The sequence below is a fragment of the Lithobates pipiens genome, unplaced genomic scaffold (assembly GCF_037356315.1).
Source record: "Lithobates pipiens isolate NorthernLeopardFrog02 unplaced genomic scaffold, aLitPip1_a1.2 Scaffold_18, whole genome shotgun sequence".
Taxonomy (NCBI): domain Eukaryota; kingdom Metazoa; phylum Chordata; class Amphibia; order Anura; family Ranidae; genus Lithobates; species Lithobates pipiens.
This window is the reverse complement of record NW_027507758.1, coordinates 626,599,933-626,614,322: the sequence shown is the minus strand read 5'-3', so window position 1 is coordinate 626,614,322 and position 14,390 is coordinate 626,599,933. Positions and strand designations below refer to the sequence as shown.

Here is a 14,390-nt window from a genome sequence, read left to right as displayed (position 1 = left end):
CTGAAGCTACCCCAATTGCTGGTGTTTTTCAGATCCTATACCACAGGCAGGCAGCTGCAGTAATTACAGTCGGTGTACTGTGTCATCTGCTCAGTGTGCACCTAAAGCTACCCCAATGCTGGTTTTCCCATCTCCCTGCAGGCCATTAGTATGTCTGGAAGGCCAACAAGGAGAGGCAGACAGTCACAAGCTAATAAAAGAGGGCAAGCAGGCTCTGTGTCTAGAGACAACAGTGCTGGTCGTGGACGCGGTGCATTGTCATCAGCACATGGCCATGGGACACGCTTTTCCTTATTTTCGGCAGCTGGACATGTTGAGCTGCATCATGCCAAAGACTTGGTAGAGTGGATGACCAAGCCCTCCTCATCCTCTCTCACCCAGGCTCAGGGTACTGGCAAAGCATCTGCCAATGCGTCCTCTTCCCTCATCTCAATGTCATCAGTCACTCCTTCTCTAGACCCACCATGTCCTCTGAGGAGTCCCCCAAACTGTTTGAGCACAGTGTTGGGTACGTGCTCCAGGAGGATGCCCAGCGTTTTGAAGGCTCTGATGATGATACCCAGCTACAGGAAGGCAGTAGTGTAAGCACAGAGAGGGGATGCTCAAGAAGGACAGCAATCTGGCAGTCATGTTCCACCAGCTGAAGCATACTGCCAGGTTTGCTCCAGTGATGAAGAGGGAGGGGATGATGAGGTCACTGACTCCACGTGGGTGCCTGATAGGAGGAGGCACATCTCCGATGAGGCAGGATGCCCTCCGGGGGCCAGCTTAAGGGCAGCACACCGACTGAATCACACAGCAGAGCTCCGCCTGTGCAGGGCGCTGCCTCTGCGTGTTATTCCAAAAGTTCTTTGGTGTGGGATTTTTTGAGACAAGTGCATCAGATCGCACTGCTGCTATTTGCAACATATTGCTCAAGCATATCTCGCGTGGCCAAAACATCAGCCGCTTGGGTGCCACATGCTTGACAAGACATATGTTGACCTGCCATGCAGCTTATTGGCAAGCGTACCTTAAAGACCCACACCAAAGAACAAGGCAAGACCTCTCCTTGCTCCTCATCAGCTGGGACCTCCAACCCCACTATACCTTCAGTCCTCTCTGAAACCTGCACTGAGAGGAATGAAGGTGTAGAATTAGGTCTGTCACAGCCAAGTACTTGCGGGCACTCTGTTGGCAGTACACCAACGTCCGATTGTACCAGGCAAATTTCCCTGCCCCAGCTGTTGGACCATCGAAAGAAGTTCACTCCCAACCATCCACATGCCCAGCAGTTGAATGCTAGCTTGGCTAAATTGCTAGCACTTCAACTGCTGCCTTTTGAGTTGGTAGACTTGGCCCCCTTCTGTGAGTTTGTGCAATGTGTGGTTCCTCAGTGGCAGGTTCCCAAATGGCACTTTTTCTCACGGAAGGCGATTCCGGCTCTCTACTGGCATGTGGAAGGCAATGCCCATGCCTCGCTGGACAGGGTGGTCAGCGGTAAGGTGCATATTACCGCTGACTCATGGTTCAGCAGGCATGGACAGTGATGTTACCTATCTTTCATGGCCCATTGGGTCACTCTTCTGGCAGCTGGGAAGGATACAGGACAAGATGCTGTGGTGTTGGAGGTTGTTCCACCACCACGCCTCCAAAATGCTACTACTGGTTGTGACACACCTCTCTCCTCCACCCCCTCCTCTTCTTCTTCCTCCATGGCCTCTTCCTGTGCTTTGTCCTCGGAACCAGTGGTGCTCCGTAGGTGTTCAAGGGGCTACGCAAAGACCGACCCCTGCTCTATCCTTTCAGACGACGCTGACCAGGACCGTTCGGACAGTGAGGATGAGTCCCCGTCCACCAAAGCGCTTGTTGGAGCACTTATCACAGCTGTGCGTGATACCCTGAAGATTCAGGAGCCGGCAGATCCCTCTGCTGATGTAGCGGCCCCTTTTGGGTCCGATAAGCCAGCCCGTTCACCTAAGGTGTTCCCGTATCTGACTTATTTTGATAAGTTCATTTACAAGGAATGGGGTTGACCGCAACTGACCTTTTCAGTCCCCAAATATATGGCGGTGCGTTACCCCTTTGAGGAGAGCCTTCTCAAAAAATGGTCGGCTCCTCCGGTCGTGGACCCCCCAGTATCCAGGTTAAACAAAGTAATCACTATCCTGGTAGAGGGGTCTCCTGCATTTAAGGACCCCACGGACAGGAAGGCTGAGGCAGTGGCCTGTTCCATGTTTACGGTTGTGGGATAAACCATGCGACCAGTAATGGCATCCACACTTGTGTCACAGACACTGAGTGGGAAAAACTGTTGCACCGTGAATTGGGAGAACAACAGGCTTCTCCTGTCTGCGTGGAACTAGCAGACCAACTAGTGCAAGGCCTGAAGTACATTTGTGACATGGCCCTGGATACTCTCCCTCTGTTATCCAGGGCTTCAGTGTCAGCAGTGGTGCTGAGGCGCCTGATTTGGTTAAAATGCTGGTCTGCTGTTCAGGCTTCCAAAAAAGCCCTGAGGGATCTTCCCTTCCTTGGCGACCGGCTCTTTGGATGACATTATTAAAAATGCCACAGGACAAGAGTACTCTACTCCCAAAGGCCAGGAAGGCTAAGGAGCCACGCCGCAGGCAAGGGCTCTCATTTTCCACTCACAAACGGCTTTTTCATCTACCCAGAGTGTCGACCAAGCATCCCCAGCCCAACAGGAGGACCGCTGAAGGACCAAAGTGTCCCTGGAACTGCAAGCCTAACAAGCCTGCGAGCAAAAGTGCTACCGCATGAAGGTTTGCCCCCACCCGCAACTCGGGTGGGGGGTCACCTTCGGGAGTTTTCAGCCCGGTGGACCTCTCAGCTGTCCGACCAATGGGTCTGCGATCTGATTTCCTCCGGCTACGGCCTCTCTTGGCCGCAAAACAGATTCTTCCCCTCCAGCATTCCCATACTCCCGGCTCGCCGGGAGGCCCTTTTGGGGGTGGTAAGGGACCTGCTGAGTGGGGTGATAGTACCTGTTCCTGGACTAGGAACATTTACAGGGGTTCTACTCAAACCTGTTTGTAGTCCCGGAGAAGGAAGGGGTATGTCCAATCTTGGATCAAAAAGCCCTCAATTGCTTTGTAAAAGTACAGAGGTTCAGAATGGAATCAGTTCGCTCAGTAGTCGTTGCACCCCATCAAGGGGACTCCCTGGCATCCTTAGACATCCAAGATGCATACCTGCACATACCAATATGCCTCCAGCATCAGAAGTTTCTGCAATTCGCAGTCGGGGAAGCCCACTACCAGTGGCTCTCTCTTTTGGTTTGGCATCAGCCCCCCAAGTCTTTACCAAGGTATTGGCTCCTGTTTTGGCGTTGCTACAGCAACGAGAGAACGCGATCGTGGGATACCTACATGATCTCCTCCTGAGAGCATCTTCCGCCTCAGAGTTAGAGGAGGATGTGGCGATCACCATGCAGACCCTGCAATAATTTGGGTGGCTGTTGAACCTAAATTCAGTTATCGTACCGACTCAGTGTTTGGAGTACCTAGGCTTACTGCTGGACTCCATGGAAGTGAGAGTGTTTCTTTCTTCAGACAAGCTGCATACTCTCAGAGCCACGGTGAAACTGCTGATGAACCACAAGTGGTCATCGCTACGCTACTGCATGCGAGTCCTGGGACTCATGGTGGCCTCCTTCGAGGTAGTACCGTATGCCCACTTTCACACCAGAGTCCTGCAGAAGGAGATTTTGACAAAATGGGACAAATCTCAGTTGTCCCTGGATCGGCAGATTCAGGTGAGCCAGTTAGTCAGGGATTCCGATCAGGATCCAGTCATACAACGCCACGGCTGTGGCATACATCAATCACCAAGGAGGAACAAGAAGCTTGGCTGCCACACGGGAGGTCGCTCACATATTTCGGTAGGCAGAGCGACATGTACCGGCCCTGTTGGTCATTTACATCCTGGGAGTGGAGAACTGGCAGGCGGACTATCTAAGGAGAATGGGCGTTGCATCCGGAGGTGTTCAGGCTACTGTGCCTGCGGTGGGGCACACCAGACGTGGATCTTCTGGCCTCCTGTCTCAATCGAAAGGTGCCGAGATTCGTGTACAGGACAAGAGATGCGTGGGCAGATGCGTTAGACGCGCTGGTGGCTCCGTGGGACCAGTACCAGCTGATCTATGCCTTTCCTCCACTGAAACTGTTACCACGTCTGCTTCGCAGAGTGGAGGCCAAGGGGATCCCAGTAATACTGATTGCCCCAGATTGGCCCCAGCGTCCCTGGTACACAGACCTAGTGTGCCTGACGACTGCCATTACGAGAAGACCTTCTGTCTCAAGGTCCGATTCTCCATCCTGCTTTACCATCGCTGGTTTTAATGGCATGGGTATTGAGAGCGAGGTGTTGAGGAACCGGGGTCTTTCGGACTCTGTGATCCCAACTATGCTGAGAGCATGGAAATCTTCTTCTCGGAAGATATACCATAGTCCCTGGAAGGCCTACATCTCCATGTGTGAGGAGAAAGGATGGCATCCGCTCTCCTTTTCTATATCCAGAATAGGAGTAGGAGTAGACCAGAAAGTGGCTTTGTGCACCATTAAAGGACAAATATCAGCTTTGGCTGTCTTTTTTCAGCGACCCCTGGCGTCTCTAGTGAGCACTTTTGTTCAAGGCGTGCGGCATGTAGTTCCTCCGGTGTGTCCACCGTTATCCCCGTGGAATCTGAACCTGGTGTTATCGGCGCTGCAAAAACCGCTGTTTGAAAATATCAGAGAGATCCCTCTGTTGGCGCTTTCCCAGAAAGTGGTCGGCCTTGTCCTGCAAGTTACCCTATCTGGTTATCCACAAGGATAAGGTGGTGTTGCATCCGCAACCTTCTTTTCTGCCGAAGGTGGCCTCGGCGTTTCACATCAATGAAGACATTGTGTTACCATCTCTGTGTCCTAAGCCGACACATCCTAAGGAGATGGCCCTCCAATCCCAGGACGTGGTTCGAGCTCTGAGGGTGTATTTCCCTACCGGAAGTCAGACTCCCTGTTTGTTTCGGTGACTGGTCCAAAAAAAGGCATGGCGGTCTCGTCGGCCACCATTTCCAGGTGGATCAGACAGAGTGTAGTACAGGCCTATGCCTTGAAGGAGCAGGTGCCACCCTTTCCGGTCACGGCCCACTCCACGAGGGCAATGAGAACGTCCTGGGCCTTCCGACATCAAGCGTCTGTCGCTCAAGTGTGTAAAGCCACGACCTGATCATCTGTTCACACCTTTATAAAATTCTACAAGGTAGATGTCAGTGCATCGGCTGATGCCTGTTTTGGCCGAAAAGTATTGCAGGCAGCTGTATAGTTGCAATTGCATATACAATTTTTCCCTTTTTCCTGTTTTTTTGGGTAAAAACGCAGTACCGTTAAGTTAAGTTAATGCACTGTTGCATTTGTTACCGCAGTTTTGGTGCAGTTTGAGGGTAGTGACTCTCTGTTGAGGAGCACCCTGTTTGTGGTGGTTTTTCCACACACTGTCATTTTTGTGGGTAAAGTTTATACTAGTTCCCACTTGCCATGGTGGATGAAGTTTTTATGCTGTTTTCCCACCCCTCGTTTTGGCACTGCTTGGGGACATCCCAATGGCTAAGAGTGGAGCTGTGTCAGTCGGTGAATATAAGAGAAAATCTGATTTTTTGTACTCACCGTAAAATCCTTTTCTCTGTAATTCACCGACTGACATAGCACCCGCCCCTCCTATTTTTCTTTACGTTATACTGCTTGTTGACGTACTGAGGCTGCATGGAAGGCTGGGGGGTTGTTACCTAAGGGACCGCCCCTTGGGCAGAACTTAAAGTTCTGTGTTTTTCATAACATGTTATGCCTAGTCTTCTCCTAAAGGTGGCGTAACAACCCAATGGCTAAGAAAGGAGCTGTGTCAGTCGGTGAATAACAGAGAAAAGGATTTTACGGTGAGTACAAAAAAAACTTTTTTTGTTTATTTGGTGCTAATGGCCATTATTGGTAATTTTGTTGTGTTTTTATATCTTGGTCAGTCATTGTTGTGATCTTGTGCCGTCTTTGTTAGTGTGTCTGTGTCAAAATAATTTCCCAATTCCCTTGGGAATAATAAAGTATTCTGAAAAGACTCTCAATGTCCTTTATTTTTAAAAATCCCCCAGAAAAGTCTCTCATTGTAAATCCATCGTCAATCCCGATGGCAACTTCCCCACTAACTCACCAATGACCCGCCACACAGGAGCGATCTCTCACGGTAACACTCGCTGACTGATAGTGTCCTGAGCTGTCATCAGCTATATAAAGGAAGGGGCGGGGATATTGGTGACATCATTGCCCAGATATGGCCATATTCAGACAACGATGTCATGATCTTTGCCCAACCCATTTGCCTACATGGTCATGTAAGGGAATGGGTGGGTTGAAGTAGGCGGTTGCTAAGGATGCAGCTGTTGCAGGCAGCCGTTGCTTCCCTATAAACCAATGACAGCCAGAAGGCATCACATCTGTCTGCACCAAATGTTGGATGTTCAGAAGAATGTGGGAGGAGCCAGTGTTTATCCAATCTTCTGTTCAGACATGGCGCTCCTCCCTACTGCAGATTTTTGTCAGTGTGTGGAAGTGATTGTATCTGGCAGACAGGGATCTGTATGTGTGTGTGTATCACTGCCCGGCACAACACTCCCATCACACACTTCAGCCAATCTGCCCTAAGTCATGTGTCCTTCAATTAAGGATTCTAGATGGAAGGATCGCTTGGGGGATTCTCTGAAGTGTGTGGGGATCACTTGTCTGCTCCACACTCCTTAGATTGCTTCTGATTGTATGAAAATTTGTATCTGCCTGGGTCCAGCCAGATAAATGTGGAGAGTGTCCCTCCAGTGGTGGTCAGCAGTATTGCAGGCTGGGATATCTGTATCATTGTTGGTTTTATCCTCCCAGAGTAAGCTTTCCCCTCATTCCTCCTCCACCATTCAAGAACATCACTGCAGTTAGCAAGTCACATTGGGCATTATTTCCTTGACATCCAACATTGGTATCAGTAATTCATTTTTGTAATGCCTCACTTGGTATGTAAACATCAAATAGGGGTGGGTACCATCATCCTAGTAAAGTTTGAGAAAAGGGACAGGTTAACTGGAGCTACTCCATATCTTATTGCCCAGTAACGCCAAAAATGATGGAAGGACTATCTCGGTACCCATTAATTGGAAATACATAGGGTTATATTCAGGGGTGGCCCATCCATAGGGAGCGCCTGGGCACCACCCCCTCCAAGCAGTCAAAAAAAAAAAAAAAAGTAAAAAAAACAAACAAAAAAATATATATTTTTTTTAAAGCTGGCCCTTTAAAAAAAAAAGTCCTTAAGTGCACTGTGTTCGGACGCTGGACACAGTCCGACGCCGGCTACATTGCACCTATGGGAAGCACCACGTCTATGCAATCACGAGATTGCAGACGTGGCGCTTCATTTGGGGGCGTCTGGCCCGCCTTGTGGTGCTTTGTGAAGCGCCGAGTAGCTTCCGCCCATTCGTAGTATATATTGCTACGGCCGGGTGGTTTGATTGACATCTAAGATGATGTAATTTCCTGTTTTTTCTCTCCAATTGCGCCAAGGAGAGAGGAACCAGGAAGTATAAGGAGACATCGCTGGAGAGGACAACACACTGCAAGGTAAGTAGGGGGGTTTGATGTGAGGCTGCTGCAACTTGGTGACACATTCTGTTGCAACTTGGTGGGAAACATGCTGCTGCAACTTGGTGACACATGCTGCTCTAACTTGGTGACACATGCTGCTGCAACTTGGTGACACATGCTGCTGCAACTTGGTGGGACACATGCTGCTGCAACTTGGTGGGACACATGCTGCTGCAACTTGGTGGGATGCATGCTGCTGCGATTTGGTGGTGACACATGCTGCTGCTGCAATTTGGTGGTGACACATGCTGCTGCAATTTGGTGAGACACATGCTGGTGCAATTTGATGGTGACACATGCTGCTGCAATTGATGGTGACACATGCTACTGCAATTGATGGTGACACATGCTACTGCAATTGATGGTGACACATGCTACTGCAATTGATGGTGACACATGCTACTGCAATTGATGGGGACACATGCTGCTACAAATTGATGGGGACACATGCTGCTGCAATTTGGTGATGACACATGCTGCTGCAATTGATGGTGACACATACTGCTGCAATTTGGTGATGACACATACTGCTGCAATTGATGGTGTTGAATGATTTCATTTTATATTACAATGTTATAATAGAAATAATGCGTTTCAATCATCCTGACACCATAACAACCATGGTGCTAACACCAGGTGTTTGAAATATCTTTATCTGCTGATTGTTAAACTCTCTAGAATACACATATTTCTATTGTTGTGTAGGGTCTGTCCCCGCTGTCCCTCCATCCCTCTCTCCCTCGTTCATCTCAGACACTAACCACACCACCTTAGAGCCATGCCCACGATTTTGCTGAAACCACGCCCCTTTTCACCAAGTGGGAGTGGTCAAAAAGGAAGGGCGGGGTCTGGCACCCCCCCATCCTAAAACTTCACCAGCTGTCACTGGTTATATTTAAAGGTATACACTTATTAGAAGAAAAAATGGATAAAAGATGCAATCACAACAAAATATATAGCAAGATTCTTGTAAAAGATAACAAATTATCAAAAATATGCTCTAAAACCCAACTAGTGGGTAGAAACAAAGTGATGCCGGTAGAGATGGTTCCTTAAAGCGGGGATCCACCCTAAAGTGGAACTTCCTCTCATCTGAACCCTCCCCGCCCCCTCCGGTGTCACATTTGGCACCTTTCGGGGGGGAGGGGGGTGCAGATACCTGTCTAAGACAGGTATTTGCACCCACTTCCGGGCATAGACTCCCACAGGAGTCTATGCCATTTCCTGTCCCACCACGCTGTCTGCTGGGACACACATGGGTCCCAGAGACAGCGCGGACCATTCCTAGTACGCTACGCGACTCGCGCATGCACAGTAGGGAACCAGGAAGTGAAGCTACAATGCTTCACTTCCTGATTCCCTCACCTAGAATGGCGAGTGATCCCGAGCGATCGATTGGTCCCCGGGACAGGTGAGTGTCTATTTATTAAAAGTCAGCAGCTGTAGTATTTATAGCTGCTGGCTTTTAATATCTTTTTTGTAGGTGGAATCCCTCTTTAACATGCGTCAATGAGATAAAATCAGCCCCATTGTTGGCTTCTGTGAAATAAAATAAGTCCCATCATTGGTGTCCCTGTGATAAAATAAGCCCTGTTATTGGTGTCAATGAGATAAAATAAGTCCCATTGTTGGTGTCAGTGAGATAAAATAAGTCCCATGGTTGGTGTCAGTGAGATAAAATAAGTCCCATGGTTGGTGTCAGTGAGAATAAAGTGTAACCCCAGCCCAGCATTGGTGGTCAGTGGTGGTACTTACCTGATTACACACACCTGCTGCCTCTCTGCGGATGTCGGAGTTCTACTCCCCAAAATGTGCTATAATTGCAGTGCCTGGTGATGGGACCCAGAGAATGTTCCAGCCGTCATCCCCTCACTGACACTCTGCACTCTGAGTCATGGAACCTGTGAGATGAGGACATGACAGAACAGTGGTCTAAATCCCGGGACTGTCCATCATTTGGAAGCAATGACAAGGCTGTAATCACATGAGGCATTTCTCGGGGCTACAATTCCTCTGGGCTCCACGAGATGGTGATCTGACTTCTACTCAAACATTGGAAGACAGACAGGAAATGATGACAGGTAAAGACAGGAAATCATCTGGAACAAAGAGAGGAAGTTTCACGTGGCAAGTAATAGAAGGGTTGCGACTAGTTCCTATCCAATAGAAGGACCCTGTCCTTTCTCAGAATAGGAAATAACTTACTCAGTGTGAGTGAGCTAGTTCCTATCCAACTAAAGGGCCTTTTGCCCCCTAGTGGTCAGGTCCTGTATCGGGATAGGAACTATCCAACGCACAGTGAGAGAGCTAGTTCCTATCCAGCTAAAGGACCTTTTTCCCATAGTGGTCAGGTCCTGTTAAAGGATAGGAACTATCCAGCTAAAGGACCTTTTAACCCCCTATTGGTCAGGTCCTGTACAGGGATTGGAACTAGCCAACTCATACTGAGAGAGCTAGTTCCTATCCAAATAAAGGACCTTTTAGCGCCGTAGTGGTCAGGTCCTGTACAGGGATTGGAACTACCCAACTCACACTGAGAGAACTAGTTTCTATCCAGCTAAAGGACCTTTTTTTCCATAGTGGTCAGGCCTGTTAAAGGATTCCCAACCAGCCAAAGGACCTTTATACCTCCAGCTAACAATGGTCATTTACAGGGATAAAAACTAGATGGTTCATAGTGATAGCCCTTGTACACATGGTCGGACAATCCGACAACCAAATCCGTCGGATTTTGTCCGACGGATTTTGTCCGAAACTGGTGTTGCATACACACGGTCGGACAAAGAAAATCCGATCGTTCAGAACGTGATGACGTTATTTCGTTACGACGGGACTATGTTCAGGCTAGTAGCCAATAGCTTTGGTCTAGGAATTTGATCTGAGCATGCCTACCACTTTGTCCGATCGTAAATTCTCTACAAACGATCGGACAAAGTCCAATCGGATCATGTTGTCGGAAAATTTTATAGCCCAGCTATAAATTTTATAGCCCAGCTGTTGACGGTCGGATATTCCGACGGAAACAGTCCGATGGAACCCACACACGGTCGGATTATATGACAACACGGTCCGATCGGACATTTTCCCTCGGAATGTCTGACCGTGTGTACAAGGGGCATAAAGCTAGTTCCCATCTAACTAAAGGACTTTTTTACCTCCAGCTTACAATGGTCCTTTACAGGGATAGGAATTCCTAGTTATTATACTGCTAATTTAACCTTTATTGATAGCAAATTTCTCAGCAAATAAAAGGAATGATTTTAACTAATGTGGAGTAGGGATGGTCCCGATGTTCGAATCAAACGTAAGTTCATTTTGCAGGTAGCATGGGGACAAGGGGGATCCCAAAGCACAATCCTCATGTTGAGGGTATGTGACCTGGTATAGTTCAGGATGGGGGGCATTCGCTCATCCCACTTTCCTGTCTTCCAGGCTGCATGCTTGGATAAGGGTCTGGTATGGATTTTGGAGGGGCACATACCAATTTTTTTTTTTTTTTGGCATGGAGTTCCCCTTTAAAATCCATACCAGACCCAGGGGCCTGGTATGGACAGGGGGGAACCCACACCATTTTTTTGAATCTATATTTCCAGGAGCCGGCAATACATAACAGCCACGAGCAAGTTTAAATGACATTTTTTCCTTTAAAAATAGAATTTTGCTGTGACACTGTTCTACACATCCCACAGATGTGCGCCACTTTACAGGCAGACTAAGGCGACCCCCCCAGGCACAATATTTAAAAGGAATATTTCATTTTTATTATTTCACTTTAAGCATTATTAAAATGTGATACATGTCCCCTGGGGCAGGACCCGGGTCCCCATACACTTTTTATGGTAATAACTTGCATATAAGCCTAATGCCGCGTACACACGACCGGACTTTTCGAGGGACTAGGTCTGACGGTCTTTCCGATGGACTTTCCGAATGAACGGACTTGACCACACACAATCACACCAAAGTCCGACAGATTCAAACGTGATGACGTACGACTGGACTAGAATAAGGAAGTTCATAGCCAGTAGCCAATAGTTGCCCTAGCGTCGGTTTTTGTCCGTCGGACTAGCACACACAGGAACGGATTTCTCGGTCCGGCGGAGTTCTGGTGGAAAAATGTAAAACATGTTCTATTTCTAAAGTCTGCCGGATTTTTGGCAAGCAAAGGTCCGATGGAGCCCACACAAGATCGAATTGTCCGACGGACTAGTTCCTTCGGACCTTTGCTGTCAAAAAGTCCGGTCGTGTACGCAGCATTAAAAATTAGCACTTTTTTTCATGTTCGTGTCCCATAGACTTTAATAGAGTTTGCATATTCGCTAGAACTTTTTGCCAGTTTGCATGTTCTGGTGGGCGGTTTTCGGCCCATCTCTACTGCTGACATGGGCTGTCCAACTCTACCTTGTGCCTATCCTGCATCCACACCAGTCTATATGTATCTTTCACTGGCTCCTGCTCCTCCGCCATCTTGTCCTGTTATACCTGCATTCCTGACGCACACCAGCACCTGCCAGCAAGAGACTTTACAGGTGCTTCCTGTCACCCTACCAGAAACTTCAGAGCCAGGGCTGTAAGATTGGCCTTCCTCAATGATTCAGGCTTCACCAACAAGTACGTTACAACATGGTAACATATTGCACAGTCTTTATATCCACAAAATATAATTCAATGACTGTGCTACAAGGGAGAGTCGAACAGACACATACAAACCTCAGCACTAGAGATGGGCTTGGGCGTGTTTGAAATACCATGTGTCTGATCCCGCCAGGAAGCTGACACTGCACACGGCTAATCAGAGGCAGTGAGACATTTCCCGATCTGTGCAGCTGCAAACCAAGAAATGTCTCACTGCCTGCGATTAGCCATGTTTAGTGTCGGCTTCCCGGTGGGATCAGGCACATGCCCAAACCCATCTCTACTCAGCACAATCATTGGTAAAAATTGAACTCTTCCATCACGTTTGCTTTCCTACACTAAGCCAACCTTCAGGAAGATCTTCAATAACATACTGACTACTGAGCAACCAGCAACTATAGTGAAAAAAAGAAAAGGGGAGGTGGTCAAGAGTATGTCATATACAGCCCAGTACACAGAGTGCAGTTATCTTCAAATGGCTGGTGTGGCGGTAATCAGGGTTTCACCAGTGCAGTACAGCTCTATCATATGACTGGTGTGAGGTGATCAGGGTGTCACCAGTGCAGTACAGTGCCATCATATGACTGGTGTGGAGGTGATCAGGGTGTCCCCAGTGCAGTACAGTGCCATCATATGACTGGTGTGGAGGTGATCAGGGTGTCACCAGTGCAGTACAGCTCTATCATATGACTGGTGTGAGGTGATCAGGGTGTCACCAGTGCAGTACAGTGCCATCGTATGACTGGTGTGAGGTGATTAGGGTGTCACCAGTGCAGTACAGTGCCATCATATGACTGGTTTGGATGTGATCAGGGTGTCACCAGTGCAGTACAGCACCATCATATGACTGGTGTGAGGTGATCAGGGTGTCACCAGCGCAGTACAGTGCCATCATATGACTGGTGTGGGGTGATTAATGTGTCGCCAGTGTGGTACAGCGTCATCATATGACTGGTGGGGCAGTGATCAGGGTGTCACAAGTGCAGTACAGCATCATCATATGACTGGTGTGAGGTGATCAGGGTGTCACCAGTGCAGTACAGTGTCATCATATTTGACCTTGTACTACTCTGGAGGATTAATCGAGGATTCTTTTTACACTGTTATTGCTTATAACACTGATAATCACTGTTATAAGCAATAGTTTTAACTGTCATGAATGTCTTTCATTCATGACAGCCTGTTTACTATTGTGATGCTGTGATTGGGAACAGATAATTACATGGTACAGGGTGCTATGATTTGCCCGGGTACCATGTGATAGCGGTTGGCCTATCACAGAATCACAATGGTAAGTAAGCCGTCATGAATGTAAGCCACACAGTGCCAGTGCTGACAGGTCCCTCTGCTTGCCTCAGAACTATGCAGGAAAGCAACGGCCCACCGAGCAGAAGTGACATAATGATCGGAGAATAACTGGGCGTGGCTACACATTTCAGAGCATGTGCATTTCTTTCTTAGGCCTAGGCTTGAGAAAGAAGTCCGCATGCTCTGAAATGTGTAGCCACACCCTTTGAAAAAGCCCTGTCAAATGCATTAGGGGCATGATTTTATTACATGTATGGGCCAGCAGAGATGAGTGGTGGTGATCGAGGCAGCTGGTGCAATGATAACAACCGTATAAACACACTGATAACCGCTGGACAGGGAGAGAGGATCGCTGCATTTCCAGTGTTTGCTGGGATATGCCATGGTTCTTGTGTGAGTGTATTTTATAAATAAAAGCAATAAGGTTTTTACATCATCACACTATTGTGGGTTTAATTCCTTTTTAGGGAAGATCTGTGTCGTATATATGATGAGACGGAGCAGTCATATACCTGGAGGGAAATCAGAAGCTGGAGATCAAGTGGAGTTCTGAGGCTCGCAGGAGGATATACTGGGAAGCCGTGCTCGGCTCATTCATCCATTCCCGATTCTTATGCTGTTTTAGCCCAAATCCTCACATTTTGGGCATATTTGGCTGGTGAGGGTAACTCCTTCAGTGGATGGTGGGCTGCACTCCAGTATTCAAGTCACAGTGGTGAACACAAATATATGAAGATGGATTGGTGCATGTGCATGAAGAGTAATGCCACGTACACACGATCAGTTTTT

General features: G+C 48.2%; 1 protein-coding gene across 1 annotated transcript in view; it reads right to left on the bottom strand.

Moving 5' to 3' along the window:
- The window catches only part of LOC143986869 (uncharacterized), a 133,286-nt gene that overhangs the window by 36,364 nt on the left and 82,532 nt on the right, over window positions 1-14,390 (bottom strand).